The sequence below is a fragment of the Notamacropus eugenii genome, chromosome 3 (genome assembly GCF_028372415.1).
Source record: "Notamacropus eugenii isolate mMacEug1 chromosome 3, mMacEug1.pri_v2, whole genome shotgun sequence".
In the NCBI taxonomy this organism is placed as follows: Eukaryota; Metazoa; Chordata; class Mammalia; order Diprotodontia; family Macropodidae; genus Notamacropus; species Notamacropus eugenii.
This window is the reverse complement of record NC_092874.1, coordinates 197,469,770-197,486,944: the sequence shown is the minus strand read 5'-3', so window position 1 is coordinate 197,486,944 and position 17,175 is coordinate 197,469,770. Positions and strand designations below refer to the sequence as shown.

At 37.3% G+C, this 17,175-nt stretch overlaps 1 pseudogene; it reads right to left on the bottom strand.

Annotated features, from left to right (window-relative positions):
- Positions 1-15,769: 15,769 nt before the first annotated feature.
- Positions 15,770-16,874, bottom strand: LOC140531942 (pseudouridylate synthase RPUSD4, mitochondrial pseudogene; annotated as a pseudogene).
- Positions 16,875-17,175: the final 301 nt, after the last annotated feature.

Below are 17,175 nucleotides of genomic sequence, written 5' to 3'. Positions count from 1 at the left end.
AATATCTCTCTTTTCCTGACACTGATGAACCATTTATTGCTTTCATATGTTGAGATAGGCTTCCATCCTTCCTTCCTCAGTACCATATACTATCCTTACACCTATCATCCTGGAAACTTGAGGCAACAGGGAAACATTTAGAAACAAACAAATTGGCAGAAAAACCCTGAAAGAAATAGCAGTAAGGCACACACATAAATGTGTATGTGTACGTGTACATGTATATGTGTAGATATTTACACGTATGGATATATGTTACCTATAAAAATGAGAGTGTGGGCTAGGCCATTTTTAGCTATGTAACATTCTTTTTAATTTCCTGCTTTAAAATGTATGGTCTTAGAATGAGGAAGAGATAGACACAGAATGCAATATAAAAATTTTGAGGGAATCAGAGACCCACAGGAAAAGATTGGAGGGAAAAATATCTCTTCAGATTTCACTGGCTCTTAACTCCTTTGTCATATGCTAATCTAACTTTACCAGACTACCTTGTGCCTGGAGTTATTGATAAGAATCTTTGAAATTGATCACTGAGCTCCAGGCAGACAGCAGATGTCATTACTGTGGAGCTGGGGCAACCTGAAAATTCTAGGATTTCTACAGATCATCAAATCTCTGAAGTGAAGGGAAATGGCTCTCATTAAACAAGCTTTAATTTCTACATGTTCTTTTCCCTGTACCTCAAAATAAATGTATTCCTTATGATCTAAAGTACAAACTTCTCTTCTAATTGGGATGAAGTAAAAATGTCAATCAGTACCTTCTCTGGGGAGTGTACTACCTTCTGTCATTAAGGGATAAGGTAATGAGAGAGGAAGAGATTAACTATTCAGTGTGGGAAACTAGACAGAACAGAATTGGCACCTCAAGACCTAATCCTGAAAGTTTCTCTGGCACAGACCATCATCAGTAGGTTTGGCACCAAACGGAGGGATGGGATGAGGAGTACCAAAATAGTACTGCTAGAATAACTAACCAAATGATTGCGATAAATATGTAATGTCATATAATTTTAATGACAATAACTAAATTTTCTGTCTTATTTAGTCATAGATGATATTTATTAAAAATACACTCAATGTTCAGAATCTCTGGATACATGGGCACAAATACAGAAACCCTAGTTAAACTGGTGTAATCAAAGAACCCTGACTCAAGAAGGAGAGGACCTGGGTTCGAATCTCACCACTGAAAAGACCCCCCTGACATGTATACACACACATGCAACACATGATGTATATATGCATATAAGGACACATAATGCACATATAGGTATATGCATATTTATGTACACATGCTTACACATTAATACATACCTGTATACACACACACACGCATACACACACATATTTAAATGATCTTAGGTAAGTCAACCTTAGTGGGCTGTGGCTTTCTCATTTGTAAAATGAAGAGGTTAGACTAGATAACTTCTGAAATCTGATCTACCTCTAAATCTAAGACCCTGTGAATTCAAGCCCAGCTAGAATTCCCCCAGAAAGGCACAGTTGTGATCCAGCAGCCTTTGAAATGGTAATCATGATGACAGTCACAATGGCCTCTCTAGACTGTAATTGTCATATGGGTCTTTCAAGGATTTATTTATCTCCCTTACCATTTCTTGTGTCTCCTACTTAATTAAATGTCAACTTCTTACAACCCGTTAACAAATAATTGGTCAGAATAGATCCAAATATCAAGGGTGAAACTTGTACACATGGGAACATGAGTAGATGATGATCCTTAAATCTTGTCCTGAAGTAACCAAAGGACAAATGTTCTGTAATATGTCATCTTTCTTCATGCCTTGACTAACCAACTTCATTGAACTGTTATTTATTCATTAAAAAACACATTCATATGGGCAGTTTATCATTTATAGAATACTCACTTTCCTTGGGAGGTAGGGAGTGCAAGTATAAGTATAACTATTATGAAGGCAAAGAAAATAAGGCCTGAAGCAGTTAAGTCATAGTAGTGCAAATAGTATCAGACATAGAGTTAAGACCCAAGTCTTCGGATGGCAAATTCAGCATTTTTTTCTCCAACAAACCCATTTTTATTTATATAAAACTTACTTATATAAGGTTTACTGAACATCTTCCTCACAAAAATATTAGCCTCATTTTGTAAAAGGAACTGAATTTAAGTGACATTAGGAACATGCCGGCTTAGTCATCCTAGGCAATCTAGTAATTATCAATTATCAATTGACATCCTTTGAGATGTGTAAATGGGAGTATAATGATGCATTTGCCTACTACTTGAATCTCATTGGAACAATAGTTCCCTGAGGGTCAGGCAAAAGAGTGGCAATGGGTCTTGTGATCAGCTGAAGCACAAACCTTCTGTTTTGTTAAATTTTAACATTTTAAGGTGCATTATCCATGTAGGTTACACATTTTCACACTGTTTACCTAAGTAATGCTTCTCTGAAGGAGACAAGGATAGATCTTTCTGGCATTTTGACAGCTCTTCTCCAAGGTAGACTATGATTCCTGCCTTGAGGGCAGCAAGACAAGAGACCATGAAAGACCACATTGTTACACTATTCTCTCAAAAAGGAGGATTAGCCTCTAATTATCTTTCTGCCCCACTAAATGCATTTGGTAAAGGGTACAATAAGATAAAAAAATCTGCTTTTCTGAACTATACCTTGGGAGGGGGGTGGGAGAGAGACAGATACCCAAAGTTTATACCTGTAAGCTAGAGTCCTTCCCATGAAATGCTAATTACACAATAGACATTACAAACAGTGAACAGGAAGATCTCATCCGTGAGTAAATTCCCTGAAGTCTCTAGTGAAGCAAGCTGGAAATCAAAGACATGTTAAGTCACTGCAGGTTCCAATATTGTTTTCTTGTAATCAGTAACAAAGAAATTCTGAAACCATGCATGGCCCCTCTTGAAGGAGTAGGAGAGAATGTCAGAGTCCTCTGAAGCTCTTACACATACCTATTCTGTCTCTCCTTCAGGAATCCTGTTATCACCATTTCTTGTCACCAAACCAGAAAACCTTGTAAAAAAAGACCAGGCTTGAAACCTAGGTTACATTTTGGTTTTTTTTTTATAGCTACTTCATTTCCAAATATATTCCTCCCCCTCTCTTACTCATAGGGTCATCTCTTATCAAAGTATTTTTATTTTTAGAAAAGGAAGGAAAAGATAGTTCAGCACAATAAACCAACATATCAGCTGAGTTTGACAAGCATAAGATCCCTATTTCTACAAAGAAAGGAGATAGGTGCATTTTTTTTCATCTCTTCTTTGATTTCTAGCTTGGTCATTCTCATCAAAGAGTTTATTTTTGTTCATTAGGATCATAGATTTGGAGTTGCAAGGGATTTCAGTGTCTACCTCCTTCATTACACATGAGGAAACTGAGGTAAAATTACTTACCCAAGATCATGTAGGTAGCAAGTATTTGAGGCAGAATTTGAAATGAAATATGACATCTCTAGATGGTGCTCAGTTCACTGTATCACGGTGTTTTCCTAATTTGTTTCTCTTAATTCCATTTACATTGTTGTGCGTTGTACTTGCTGTGCTTAATATTTTCCCAGTTTTGTTTACTTCACTTTGAATCAATTCATATTTCAATCTTCACATATCAAGTTATATCACCAAGCATTTATTAAGTGCTTACTATGGGCCTGGAAGGTCAGCTAGGGGTGCAGTGGATAGAGTGCCAGGCCTGGAATCCAGAAGACTCATCTTCACAAAATCTGGCCTTAGACACTTACTCCTGGGTGACTATGGGCAAGTCACTTAACCTGTTTGCCTCAGTTTTGTCATCTGTAAAATAAGCAGAAGAAGGAAATGTCAGATAGTTGAACTCGGATGAAAAAATTGAACAACAACCAAAAATTGTTCAGTTATTATCCAGTTAATGGTCTTCTATGCCTACTTCAAAAAGAAATAGTGCCTTTTATTCTCAACAAGGTTGAACCTGTTGGTTCAAAAGCACGTGTTTCTTAAAGTACAACAGGCTTCACTTTCATTCTTGAGAGTAGGAGGAGAAGTACTCCTGATAGAAAATCTATTGAGAAAGACCATAGATTCTAGCCATCGAGATTGCAGCACTTTCCTGACTAGGATAAAATTAGTATGGAAGATCTTGGGACCCTAGAGATTTCTGCTCTCCATTTCTGATCTTCTCTGGCCCTATTCAAGGAAACTTATTCTACTTCTCTTCTGAAATGGGTGGATGAACAAATGTCTCTTTGAAGTACCAGGGAGCTTAGGGTTGAGCTATATCCAAGGGGGCTTAGTATAAGTATAGAATATTCATTCCATCCAATTTGTATGAATGCCTATATTCCTGTACTTGTTAAGATTATTGTTAAGAATTATTATTGTTCAGTAATGTCTAATTCTTTCTGACCCCATTTGTGGTTTTCTTGCCAAAGATACTGGAGTGATTTGCCATTTCTTGTCTAGTTCATTTTAAAGATGAGAAAGTTGAGACAAACAGGGTGAAGTGACTTGCCCAGGGTCACACAGATATACCTGTAAGTGTCTGTTTTGGACTCATGAAGATCAGCTTTCTTGACTCCAGGCCCAACACTGGACTCACTGAGTCACCTTGCTGGCTGTAATGTTAAAAATCATATAGTTTAGTTACCAGTTTAATGAGAGGTTACCAAATTTGTTGACCGCAGATATGTAACAAATGTTTACCAGATACCTTGGAAAATTATGAAACAATTTAAGGAAGGAAGATAGTACTGCAACTGAACAGGCCAGAGGAATTTTAAATGATAGAATGTTGTACTCTTATTAAAAACTATAGGGTCTATTAGCAATATACTTCATTTCTCTGAAGACAAAAAATGCCATAAATTATCGAATGTCAGACTTATGACTGAGGTGCATTTACCTCCATCATCATTTTAAGTTTCTTTTACTTAATTAAATGTCAACATTTTATAGCCAGAAAGCATATTATCTCTAAAAGTAGCATGGTCATCAATTCAAGTCTTAAGCAGAGGGTAGATGAGCTACTTTAAGGCACCCAAGCTCTGGCTTATAGCCACTTGGCTTTCCTGTGAGATCTCTCACTAAACAGCTGACAGGGTGATAAAATACTAGATGTCGTCCCTTTGTTGCTAGAGACTTTTTCTCAGGCCTCATCTTCTTGACCAGAGTTTCTGTAGCTTTTGACCTTTAGCATCCCATTGTCCTGGATGCTCTATTTTTTCTTGTTTTCTGTGACTTTCTTGTCTCTTGGTTCTCTGACCAGTCCTTTGTGGTCTCTTTCACTAGTTCCAAACTCTTGTCTTTCTCCCTAAGAATTATTTCCCCGGACCTTCTCTTCTCTCTACCTTCTCTCCACTTAATGGCCTCATTTGATCCTATAATATTGATTTTTAACTCTATACAAATTATTCCCAAATCTGTCCACCTAGATCTATTTTCACTCCCAAATTTCAGCTCATCTTTATAAGTGCCTTCTACATATCTATCTAAAAGTCCAATTCAACATGTCCAAACTAGTACTTATCACTTTCTTCTCTTCCTTTAAAACTTTGAAGTCTGCTAACTCCAAATCTCATACCCTTTTGACAACCATCCATAGTCACCACTGTATAGTAGTCCACTGTACATTCAGTGAATATTTAATTCTAGTTAATAGAATGCTGGGTAATGGAAAGTGTACTGCATGTGGTCATTGGTAGAGAGACAGGAAACCCCATTTTTCAATTCCCACTTATATTTTACTATCCCACTAACTTGTAACCTTAAGCAAAGCCATGGAATTCCTGGAAATTTTGGAAGAGACCTGGGGGCAAGTAGATTTCCTTGTCTATTTTGGGGGCTTTTATTCTGCACACACCTATAAGCGCCTACTAAGGAATGGAGGAAAGGAAAATAAAAAAAAAAAACTACAAAAAGATGAGATATATGGATGTAATTCTCAGGCCATCAGAGGTCATATCTCTAATTTGTGTTTTCCACAGTTCATGGGCAGAATAAAGAAAAAAAACATACAGTTTAATCAGGTACTTGATGACTCCATGATTTGTGCTTGGAATATCTTAATTAGGGGAGTCCCAGCTAGCTAAGACGCAAGAGCACTGGGACTGTGGTCAAGAAGACTCATCATCCTTGAGTTCGAATTTTACCTCAGACACTTAGCTAGCTGTGTGACCCTGGGCATGTCACATGATTCTGATTGCCTCAGTTTCCTCATTTGTAAAATGAGCTGGAGAAGGAAATGACAAACCACGCCAGTATCTTTGTCAAGAAAACCCAAATGAGGTCACAAATAGCTGGATATGATTCAAATGATTGAGCAACAAAGATATGTATTATAATCATTTGTGTTTATATCTTATGACTACTTTAAATTATGAGTTCTTTGAGGAGATGAACTATGTTTTATTTAAAATCTGAACATCTTTTAGTGTCTAGTACAGTGTTCTGTATATAGTGGACTTTTAATAAATGTTGAACAAATAGCTGACTAGATCTCTCAAGATAGCTGGTTGTTAAAGACACAGACTTGCTGCATAACTTAGGACTAGTGACTTCACCTCTTTGACCCGAGTTTTTGTCATCAGTTATAAAGATAACAACATCTCTCCTATCTTACTCACAGTGAAGTTGGAGGAAGCAATACGCCTTGACTCTCCCTCATGAGTACTCCATAAAGACTCAGAAAACATGCCAGATTAAGTCTTGATAAGGAGATCCAAGGAAAAACATAAATCATTTTCCAGACAAATTTCCAGACACCAAGGACAGGGTTCAACCAGTATTCAGGGTCCAACTCCTTATGGGGAGTCTTCCAGCCCAGAGACTGGGCTAGGGCCTGAGACTGTGCATTAAGGGAAGAAGAGGTCCCACGTTCAGTAGTCTTGAGTCTGAGGTGCTATGTACTGGAAAAAGAACAGGAACAGAAGTAAACTATTGCTGAGTGACACTAAGCTTTGGACTAATAAGCTGTAAGATACAGCCCCTAGCCACATATGAAGCCTAGGGCATAAAAACCATGGGAGGCAGCTCAGAGCAGGGTAGAGTCTGTAGCTCTGTTACTTTGTACCCAAGGAACCCTCTAGCTAGCTGACAATGATTTGGTACAGTAGCGTATTGGAGCTTCGATTAGGGGCAAGGCCACAGTAATGCTGCCCATTCCTAAATCTAGGTCAGGAACTTACAAAGTAGTGATGAGACTTTGCCCTTGATAAGGCAGCTTTGCATGTACTGAAAGCTTACAAGTTGTGCGCCATGCTTGAAGAACACAGCAATGAACTCCTAGAGAAAATAAAACAAATGTAGGATTCAGGAGAATTCAGAATAGGACCAAGAAAAGACCAGGCATTTCTTAGAGTAGATGCAGAGTCTGGCCCTAAAACGAAATCTGAGTTAGAGAAATAAGGCTGGTAGAACGAATAAATAAAAATCCATAAGAAAGAGTTGGTACTGTTGTTGTTTTTATCATGACAAGCTGCCCAAGACACAAATCTAAAACAGAATGATTCCAAATCTCAAGCAAAGCCTCAAAGAAAAACATAGCTTAATCATGAGTTCAATTAGAAGAAATGATGCAAGGGTTTTTTTTTTTAAAGTTCAAAAATATTTTATAAATGAAACAAGAGTGCTAGTGGAAATATTTAGAAAACAATTGAGAATTATGGAAGAAAGTCTTTGAAAGAGAATTAACAGGAACACAATTTTACATAAGCAAGACTTCTTTAAAATTAGAATTGACCACAAAAAGAAGTTAGTGACTCTCTATGTGATAAGTAATATTAAAACAAAATCAAAAGACTTAGAAAAAGAGGAAAATAGAAGGAATCAAATATCTAAAAGAGCTAACCTGGAAAATAAATCAAAGAAATTAAGGATAAAATTACATAAAAAAAGATCACATTTCAACAAATCATTAAAGAAAACTGCCAAGTATCTCAGAACCAGAGAGCAAAATGCAAATGGATAGCATTTACTGGTCATTTCCTGTAAGAAACCCCCACACAATTATGATAAAACATCATAGAAAAAAATCCAGAGCTTAAAGGTCAAAGAAAAATAAATAAGCATCTAGAATGAAAGACTTCAATACCAAAGACTCACAGTTGGAATCACAAAAAGTTTAGTAGCTACTACCATAAAGAGAATTCAGAATGCAATATTATCCAAAGTAAAACAGACAAACTTGTAACTAAGAATAATTGACCTAGTGAAAATGAATATAAAGACACAGGGAAAAATAAATTAACAAAATAGAGGACATTCAAGCATTCCTGATGAAAAGACCAGTGTTGATTAGGTACTCAACATATAATCACAGGAGGCAAGAGCTACACAAAAAAGGTAAACACAAGAAATGTTAAGTCAATAAAAGAAATCCATTCTGATAGGGAAGATGACACAATTATCCCTTATGAATCCTAATATCACTGGGGAATATAAACAATGAGGAAACAGTAAGGGAAATGGATGACATGAACTTAATTTTCATCTGAATTTGAAGGATGGAAGAATCCACAGATGTGTAGTTAGGTGCAGAAATATATTTCACTTAATGGGGAAACAGTGGGGTAAAGAGAAGATAGAATCAGCCAAAGGCTAGATTCAGGGAGGGATGAGTCATAAGCAGAATTCTAACCATGGAGTGTGGATCATGAAATGAGGTTTAAAAGCAAAGAAAAAAAAGAAAATGAACCTGTTTTGGGGCTCTGAGCATGGAAGAAGAAGAGGTAGTTGATAGTATCAAATTAAAAAGATTTGTACAAACAAAACCAGTGTAACTCAAAATGAGAAGGGAAACAGGTAATTAGGGAAATTTTCACATTAAGTTCCTTTGATAATGTTTTCATTATCCATCATATATCCAATATACATGTATTTACATTTATATAACGTGTGTATATGTATATACAGACACTTAATACATAAATGTGTATATTATACATGCAACATCAACTCACAAGGCTTGAGAAACTGAGTTTTTATTTACAAATTAACAAAAAATATATAAACCTCACCTCTGAGCCTATATAAAATAATTATACCCACTATAGGAATCCCTCTCCTTGAGATTTCTGCAAGCTTTCTAGCTTTCAGCACTTACCTGAGTGGAGCCCCAGCTGGAGGTGATTAGGATTGACTGGAATGGAGGGAAGAGGGAGATGGCAGAGGTCATTCTTTTTTTTTCTATACTGTTGTCCATTTTTGCTCCCTCCTCCAATGCTTCTGCAGGCAGGATATATTCATCCTCTTGGTGACACAATGCTTAATTCATTATTATTATTATTATCAATTTATTTGTTTTCAGTTCTCTACAATCACTTCCATAAGTCTTAGATTTTCTCTACTCCCTCCCCAAGACAGCATGCAGTCTTACATGGGTTTTACATACACATTCTTATTAAATACATTTTCACTTTAATCATGCCGCATAGACAAATTAAAAAGAATGAGAGAAACCATGAGAAAAACCAAAACAAAATACAACACGAGGGTAAATGTTCTACTTCATTTTGCCATCCAATTCCGTAGTTTTTTCTCTGGATGTGGATGGCATTTTGCCTCAAGAGTCCATTGGGAATGTTTTAGGTCCTTGCATTGCTCTGAAGGGGTAAGTCTACCAGAAAAATTCCTCACACACTGTGGTTGTTACTATGTACAAAGTTCCTTTCACTCAGCATCAGTTCATATAGGTCCTTCCAGACCTCTTTTAAGTCTTCCTGTTCATCATTTCTTTCTTTCTTTATTTTATTTTACTAATTTTGTTATCAGTATTCTACAATCACTTTCATATAACTTAGGTTTTTTTTCCCCTCCTTCCTTCCTCCCTCCCTGAGATGGCATACAATTTTATATAGGTGCTACGCATACATTCCTATTAAATACATTTTCACCTTAGTCATGTTGCATAGAAGAATTAAAATGAGTGGGAAAAATCATAAAACAAACCAAAATGTAATACAAAAGAAAATGATCTGCTACATTCTGCGATCGAATTCCATAGTTCTTTCTCTGGATGTGGAAGGCATTTTGCCTTAAGAGACCATAGGAAATTTTTGAAATCCTTGCATTGCAATGAAGTTCTAAGTCTACCAGAAAAATCCTTGTACACTGTGGTTACTGTTCATCATTTCTTATAGCACAATAGTATTCCATTACATTCACATACCACAGCTTGTTCACTCATTCCCCAATTGATGGTATCCCCTTGATTTCCAGATTTTGGTTACCACAAAGAGAGCTGCTATAAATATTTTTGTACATGTGGGACCCTTTGCTATTTCTATGATCTCTTTGGGATAGTCCTAGAAGCGATATTGCTAGATCAAAAGGTATGCACATTTTTGTAGCCCTTTGGGCATAGTTCCAAATTGCTCTCCAGAATGGTTGAATCAGCTCACAGCTCCACCAACAATGAATTAATGTTCCAACTCTCCCACATTTTCTCCAGCATTTATCATCTTCCTGTTTTGTTAGTCAATCTGATAGGTGCGATGTGGTGCCTCAGAGTTGTTTTGATTTGCAGCTATGCTTAATTCTTGCCCTTGTGCTCCTAGAAGTTTTGTTTTTTTCAGAGAGGTCAGACATTCTCTCATGGGTCCACATCACCAATCAACTTCTCTTGAGATTTTTTCCCCCAAGAGTGCTTGGTAAAACTCAAAATAGAACAGTTTTCCTTGACTTTTGTCCACATTCCCAACAGCCCTAAAGTTTCAGACAACAGGCTTACTGATGAGTACTCTTCTTTCTTGAATTCTTGAACTGTTCAAATCCTTCTCTTCCTTTAGTTCTTAGCAGACTCATAGTGATTCCGTATACAACTTTCTCTTTGCCTCAGCACCAAGGTTTTTGTTTCCATCATCTAACAACAACAACAATTTCTGGATTCTCTTTCCCCTGCCTTCCTTAGTCATTTGTAGGTGAGACTCCAGGCCAAGGTTGTTTCATGAAAGATTGCTAAAAGGGTAGAGGGCCAGGCATGGAGTCAACTAGTCCTCTATCTGAGATACACCTATGCTGCAGACATTTGTACCATTGTTGTTTAGTCATGTCTAACTCTTTGTGACCCTCTTTTGGGATTTTCTTGGCAAAGATACTGGAGCGATTTGTCATCTTCTCCAGTTCATTGTATAGATGAGGAAACTGAGACAAACAGCATCACAGACCTATGTGTATATGTATACATGGGCACATCTAACAAAACCTGTAGTGAGACCAGCTGACTCACAAAATGTTTCCCTATGGTAACAACCAGGTTACCTAGGAATTACTATTGGTAATTTTCCTCTCTTTGCACAAAGAAGCCTTTGGTTGCTCATTAATTAGCATACAAGACAAAGTGTATCACTTTTATGTAAATTTTATCTAAATTACAATCAACTCTTCTGTTGCAGTGATGAGTTATTTATACCACAGCATGAGCGCTCTGTTGGTCATGGATCTACCCTTGGGACACAAGACAAAACTACTTAGTTTAGAAAAAAATATCAGTAATGCGATTTTTCAAAATTGCCCAAATGTATTTTAATCTCTTTCTAATACTCACAAACTCCTGCCTAATGTGATTTATATATGGAGAAAAGCAGGAATCCAACTGAGGGTTGCTCAAAAATCCTTTTTCCCCCTAGTCTCTCTCAGTAGCTCAACTTTGTGCTTGAAATCCCATATGGCTTCTTCCTTTGCACTAGAACAGAAAAAAGCATCTAAATCTAGGCAAAATTAACATGTTAAACCCAGAGAAGTACAAAATATTATCTTTCCTTATTAACACTTTAGCTTGAACTAGTTAATTGGAAGAGCTCATAAACCGACAGAGTTCTGAGAATGCAGAGCAGGTAAATTTTGAAGAAGAAAAATCCAGAAAGGTCCAGAACATAGAGTATTTTTCATCATGGGAGTCAATGGCAGGAAGCTTGGGCTATCAACAGGGGATTAAAAGCATTAAACTCCCCCATACTGTAGGATGTGGCAAGACCAGGTTAGATGAAAATTATGATGGAAATACATGTGTCTTTAGTGATGTGACCCTTTTTCCTATAACAAGCATCTCCCCTGTTCCAACCTGCAAACCTATCCCAGCTGTCCCAACCTTGTGTTCCAGTCTCCTAAGTCTATGACACTCATGAAACATCTGAGTTTTACATAGTTGTTCTTCCTAGTCTCCCAAAGTGGTTATTAAAAATGGCTTTCTGTTATCACATCCCAGTTGTTTTCACTTGTGTTTTATATTTGAATCTTACAAGCCTTCAATTCCCAAAGTAAAGATTTGATAATTGTGGGCTATAAGCAAGAATGAGAGTGGCTTGGAGATACTTTTGAGCAAGGGTCTTTACATAAGGGATTTTCAGAAAACCTAAGGGAGGTGGCACCTCCCTACTATCTTGTTCATAAAGCAGGTCCTAGTAGTGAGATGATAATATGCAGGAGAGATGTGAAGGATGGATGAAGGGTACAGAAGGCAAATTTTGCCTATATAATTATGTGTAGAGTGTTTACTTTTCTGCTATTTTCCCTTACAAGCAACCCAATGTTCCCTGTCCTCTATATCTTCTCCCTATGTAAGGAAAGCAAGTAGTTTAAAGTAGTAAGAAGCATCAAGGACTGGGGGTCAGGAGACTCAGCCATTGTACTGCCTCTGCCATTTACTCTCTTGACATTTAATATCTCTAGGCCTCATTTTTCTCATCTGTTAAATGAGGAGGTTGGATTATATGATATCTAAGGCCCCTTGTAGTGCTAAAGCTATGATCATATGACTAGGAGGTCAACTATTCAGAGTACTATGATTCCAAGATTTTAAGTTATGGTTAAAAATATTTATTTTACTTTGTACTGGGAAAATAAATAGTACATCCTTCAGCCTCCAAAGCAGGGATAGTAAGTGTCAGATCTCCTTGCACAGATTGGATGTAAGGGACACAAATTATATTACAACGGACAATTAGGAACACCATATATACTAGTGGAGTAAATAAGAATGGGAGGAAGGATGCAGTATAGAAGGAGGCATAACATAACATAGAAGGAGGCATAACATAACATAGAAGGAGACAAGAGAGAATCAGACAACATGTCCCTCTGGGGAATATCTTGGGTAGTTATACTACGCTTGTGCAATTCCTAAACACTGACCTCCTGAATTACAAGAATAGGAAGAAAAGTATCCAGAACAAGATTTCTGGGGAAATCTATTTGTATATCAAGGTAATGGGGAAGAGGTGGCAAAGTATCTCTTCTCTGAGCCCCAAGGAAAACCCCCAAACAATTCATATATCCCTTTATGCAACATTTTCATCAGAAAAATCCCCCACATTCCTAGTGGAAAGATATTTGCAACACAGCTAAGAAATATAATCCAAACTTTGCACAATGTATGTCTTACACTGTCCTCTATCCTGAAATTTGCACTAATTTGATAAGATGCAACAAAAGGCAGGGAGTACATGGTAGCAATTTATTCATTCAATAAATATTTATTAAGCATCTGGTATGTGCAAAGCACTATGCTAAGCAAATGTTCTGAAGTTTCTATTAAAAGATTTCTTAACCTTTTTTGTTTAATGAATCCCCTTTGGTAATCTCATATAGTTCATGAACCCCTTCTCAGAATTGTGTTTTTAAGTGTATAAAATAAAATATATAGTGTTATTAAGGAAATCGGTTATTTTCAAGTACAGTTACCAAAATTAAGAATTCCTATGCATTTTGATAATCAAGTACTTTGAAGGGAATGATGAGATGGCTATGGGATTGGAGAGCTGGAATACATCTGTGTATCCTAGGTAAGTTCTGGAAATTTCACTTTCTTGTGTTCATGTCTATCAAAATTTAAGCCTTCACTTGAGTCTATATAATGTGACAAAACAGAAGAAATATCTTCAGGTTATAAAAATATGTGCATTTATAAGAGAAGTGTCTGCTCTCTGAAGACCAGCCTAGCTAGCTGTACACCTCTAGAGGTTAGTCACTAGATGATCAGGCAATTCTTTGAGTTTGGAGACCCATAAATCTGATTGGAATATCAAAAACACCTCAGTCCTGTGTGGGCTGCTTCTATTTTCACAGTGATGGATGTAGAATGGCAGAAAATGGGGCAGAGGATAATGGTAAGAGTCACACAGCTTTTAGACAGACTATAAATGAGAATTTAATGGTGAGTTAGATCAAATGTGAGATTTTTGTAGAATGACCAATGAATTAACACACTGCTAGGAGACCTGGATCACATCCATGCTGTTGTTATTGCTAGGAATAAAACAAGAAGATATAAAGAATTTGTAACTGAATGGAAGAAAGCCTTGCTTCTTATTCCCCTCAAAGACCAAACAATGAAATTGACTAAGTTGATGTCATTATATCCCCAAGGGCAACAGAAAATATCTTTTCATGGAACATTTAGTCATCTTACCTAGTGGTGCTCATGAACCAGTATGAAGGGAAACACCATGAACAGACTGGTAGCATACGTGCTAATATTTGCAGTAGATGAAAAAAATAGAGAAATTCTACAAATAGCCTGATAAGATATCAAACAAGTTCACATATAACTTGATTGATGGTGATGTCAAAAAATGTTGGAAAAAAGGAAGTCTGCAAAATATGGTAGAAAATATGATGAAAAATTAAGAAATGAAATTGGCCAAAGGATTATAGATTTCACAGAAAAATCTCACCCATATATCAGGAATATTTTCTTCAAGGAGACCAGATAGGATGCTGAAGTATTAGAAAAGTGAAATTGACTATTAACACAGCAATAACGTGGTAATGATGTGAGAATCATTTCAGGATCAGGTATTTCTGTGGGGTCAATTATTGCTAGGGCAAAGGTTTACATTTAACATCAAGTGAGAAAACTTTAAGGCAACTCTAACAAACATCTTACTTTGAATAATGGGAAATGAATAAAAGTAAAGACCGCTGGTGATTAGTGCCATTTCTTATAGCAGGCTAATATAAATTGTCACTTAGAGAAGATAAAAAATTTGAGAAACCAACTCAGTCAACAAATACTTTGTTTCTTTGCCCAGTAGAAAGAAGACAGAGCATAGAAGGACAATGTTAGTTTAGAATACAAGTTAAGGAAGACAAGGAAGAGTATGTATGAGTGATAATGATTCATAAAACAGTGAAAAGTAGTTGAAGGAAAAAATGAGGAAAGAGAAAGCTTGATGTGAAACCTAAGTCAGCAACCCAAAAGCAATGATAGAGGAAACTAGAAGCAGGACATGAAATAAAACAGATCTGTCCACATTTCTATAATTCTAAACATTGATGACAGTAGAGCTACCATAAGTTTTTTAGTTTAAAAAGGAATTTTGTTGTAGGGAAAATATAGTCCTTGGTTCTTGTTTCTGTCCTTAGGGATTATCTACATTTAATTCTCTCTACTTACACCAGTCTGCCTAGATTGCCTGGGTTCTTCTGTTCCAGTGAAGTGAGGGGTTAATATAGACCGTCAGACCAAGCAGCTCCACAATCTGCTGACCATATCAGAAAGTAAACTTTGTTTTAATAAGAAAACCTGAAACAAACAAGATTCTTCAGCCCATCATATCTTATGTCCTTTGTGCACTTGGACACTAGATTCTAATTCCATGGAAAGTCAACCCAGCCAGCAGCTCCAACTTCAAAATCAAAAGTACTTGGAGGATGATGAAGACTTCCTCTTTGAGAGTCATCTCTTGAACCCTCATGCTTTACAGAATACTGGCTCCAAGAGTGCAAATCCAATAGACCTGATGAAAAATTGTCCAGTTGTTCTATACTGAGCTGTCTTCAGTGCTTTACTTTAATCTCAGTCTTTCTCAGGAATTTCTAGTCTTAGATGTGACAAAGAACGCAAGAAGAACTTGGGGAGTTAAGTTAAAACAAGTTAAGTTCCTGACTCTCAGAACCCAGAGAAGGGAGGATCAGCTGCTGGCCATGCAGATGGAGAGGACGTAACAGGTCTTTGCCTTCTCCAGACCCAGTTTCTTCAGGATGCCAGCAGATAGTTTCTGGGGTGCCAATTTGTTCCAGTCAGAATAGTTGTGATCCCCCAAAACTGGACATCCCAATTCAAAGGCTAGGTGGACTCAAAGTTGATGCTTCAAGCCTGTGATGGGCTGCAGCTCTAAGAGGGCACAGGATAAAGTGCTGCTTAGAATCCAATACTGAATCACAGCAACATGAGTATGCCTATCTGGATGGACCTTCATGGTTTTCCCATTCTCCATGCGGTAGTTTGGTGCCAATGTCATCTTATGGTGTTGTCGCTGGCCTTGTACCTCCTTCTCAGTTGTAGAATTTCTGCTGAATGAATGGGGACCCCCACACAGATGGCCCAGTACTTTTTTACCACCTGTTGAGTTTTAACAAGTCTTGGACTCGGTAAGCCATCTCCTTGTTCTGTGCCAACACCATCACCCCTGTTGTCTTCTTGTCCAGGCGATGGCAAAGGTGCAATGGCTCTGTTTTGTTGCCATATAACATCTTAGCCAAAATAGGCAAGGTGTTGGTGATACAGCTCTTGATCCCTGGGCCACCATGCACAAGTAGACCCTATGGCTTGCTAATGACAACAAAGTTGTTGTCTTTATATAGGATCTCTCTCTTCAATGCCTTAGATAGCACATTGGGGTGGACATTCTGTACCTGCTGTGTGTACTGTTTCAGCTCCTACACTCTCCTCTGAACAGGGTCTCGAGGCACCTCCTTCTCCTTCACTTTCTGTTCTTATTTCTGGGTTCACAGCTTCTCTGCTAGCTGCTGAGCACCCGAAGGCCAGTAGAGGAAAACAAGCACTTGGCCTCCAGGACCAAGTGCCACCCCCAAATGTGGCTGGTATTCCAGGTTAAGAGACTCAGCACACTCCTCGTGGACACTGCCCTTTTCCCATCAGAGCTACCATGTTGGACCATAAAATGTCAGTGCCTCATGTGCCATAAGAGGAAATGGAAATGCATTCACAATAACAAAGTTGGCAAGGAAGGTCTTCTGCAACTGTTCAAATATACAGAGAAAATCCATGATGGGAGTGACAGTTTTAAATGCATTTCAAGATTTTGTTTTCAAGATATTTTAGAGAAGGAAAATTCCAGAATGGAAAAGATGACAGATAGCAATATTACAAGAAAGAAAGAAGGTCTCAGCAACTACTAACCTTTGTATAATGTTTATGAGAATGGTATGTGCATGCATGGAAATTTATCCTTTATGAAA